This window comes from Aegilops tauschii, chromosome 4 (assembly GCF_002575655.3).
Source record: "Aegilops tauschii subsp. strangulata cultivar AL8/78 chromosome 4, Aet v6.0, whole genome shotgun sequence".
Lineage (NCBI taxonomy): Eukaryota > Viridiplantae > Streptophyta > Magnoliopsida > Poales > Poaceae > Aegilops > Aegilops tauschii.
Genome location: NC_053038.3, coordinates 268,780,292 through 268,782,912, shown reverse-complemented (window position 1 = coordinate 268,782,912; position 2,621 = coordinate 268,780,292).

The window sequence follows — 2,621 nt, the reverse complement described above, 5'->3', positions numbered from 1 at the left end:
TGTATGTGTATGAATAAAGTGGATGATTATAAATTTTGAACATGCCCGTATGTGTATATCTCTAGATTTGATATATGAATTTGAAATCACGAAATCCCGGCTTAAAAATGTACCTCTGTTTAAATGAACTACAAAAGCTAATGATGGAGTCGAATTCCAAAATTCCAATCTTAGGTTTGTAATTCTGGTACTTCAAGGTATATCACGCATGTTCAAAAGTATCGTTATCTCATAGTCCAAACTCTGAAACAAATTGATCAACCATGAGTGCACACACTATTGACCATATATATCTCAATTACGCTAAAGTCCCTCAAATATAGCCACCTCACTCTTTATCTGAATCCACCCCCCCCCCCCCCCCCCCGCGCGTCGCCCCCCCCCCCACACACACAAGTCGTTCTCTCCCCCAGACACGAACACACGAGCACATTAACACCCCTCTCTCTTCTAAAGTCCGGACCCCGATATAAGTCTCTATCACTTTGTCTCTCGGGCATGCACACATCTCTTCCCCCACTCTCTAGGTCTCCCGGCATCTCTCTTTCCCAAGCACACACACTATGTAGAGTGTATCTTTCCCATACACACAAAACGTCGCCCCCAAACATCTATCTCCCTAGTTATGTGGTTCTTGCACGCTCACCTCACACACCACCCCCACTGCAAACAAGCACACTTTTTCTCCTTGTGCACCACTCTCCTCTTTCTATCTCTCCCACATGCGGACCCGCCCCAGGTCCTTACCTGTATACATATATGCCGTGACTCTTTCCATATCTCCCTAATGTATCATCCTTCTCAATCTCGCATGTTGTTCTCTACACCATCTATTCTAGATCTCTCATGAAGTCCCTATCACACACACGATGACTCGCTTCCCTTGCGTCTCCGTACATAGGCCACTTTCGAACAACATCAACATTGTCTCCCTATCTATACGCCACTTCTGCACACAAACGACCCCCCTCTCTCTCCCTCTCTTCCTCTCTCTCTCTCTATCTCTCTCTCCATCGCTAGCTCTCTCTCTCGCTCTCACACCCCTCTCCCACACACACTCGATGTCTCTTCCAAATAGTCTGCTCCCGCCTGCACCCCTGCTATCCTGCTACTACACATGCCTTTGTCTCTCTTTGACACACATGTCACACATTCCCCCTTCCATATACTAGGTTTACATCATTAGTGGTCTCTCTACTCCACATACACACACTCCCTCTCACACACAAACACGCGCACAAACACACACAGACACGCACAAACACCCATCTATCTGGATCCTTCTTTTAAGACACACACCCTTGCATAGTCTCCCCAGCTCTAGGTATGTATATATCCCCCCTCTGTCTAGCTGAGATGCACACCAAAATTCTCCATCTCTCTAACTCACACATCTCTCCCCATGTCCGCATGTGTATCTCACACACTCACTCTCTGATTATGTCTATGTGTCTCCATGGTACACAACACAAAGCCCCATGTACATGTCTCTCTCTATCCTCCACACACAGAGACACAAAGAATCTCTTATCATTGCCTCAGTCTCTACACATATCACACACGCACACTGTCTCTCTCTCTCGCACACACGCTCAACAAAGGTTTTCCCGTGAATAACTTACCGTCTATTCATCAACAGTCGTAGCAGTATGGTGAACACGAGACGTGAAAAAGAATAAATCACCGTCACCCCCTCCTTATCGGCGACGGGAAAACCTTTGTTTTACACAGTCGAGAAGTCATTGTGCTAAGGCCCCACATGCTGAGCCGTTGAATAGAATGTAGATCCTAGTTTACGGAAACAAGTATCGATAATACGTTTGTATCTCCATACTTATATTTCTTCTCTTATAAAAAACTGAGTTGGTGATGATGGTACGCGTGCCATCTTGCAATATAGACCGTCCGATCTATATCTGACGGATAGAAATTAAACTAAAAGATACCCGCACCTCTCTCCACATTTGCCGACAAGGCCTTCCCTCGTTCATCCTTATCTCCAACAACCTCATTGTTGAGCAATTAAAAAGGAAGCCTCTGGAACAAACTGGCATGGCGGTCACTGCCCGGCGTCGTCCATCCCCATGCCTCTGCTCAGTCCGACCACCAATCACCGCCACGCCCCACTCCTCTTCACCTTATCTCCTCTTTCTCAAGATATCAGTAGTTTTTACACATGGAATTACTCCTGCATGGGTCAATCACAACAGGTGTTTTATAAAAAAATGCATCTTGATGTTCCGTGCAATGCACAGACATCTTGCTAGTACTCCTACAGAAGACTTAGTTGGTGATGATGGTGTGTCCGCCATCCGTCATTTCTGACCATTAGATCTACAACTAACGACCGTGAGGTAAGTTGTTGCCTTTTCTCACCAACATCTCACTTGTCTACCAATTTGCAGAAAAACCCATAATTAGTATCTTAAAACCAACCACATCCCTCCCTCACCTCACCAATACAAGGAATATATTCTGATTGAAACATAATATATCTCTAGTGATATATGTATATTAAAATTAGAGTGTTTTCTATCAAGTTTGTGAATAAGTATTATTCTAATTATGATCCGTTGCAATGCACGTCAACATTGCTAGTATTTCCAACCATGCAAAAATGC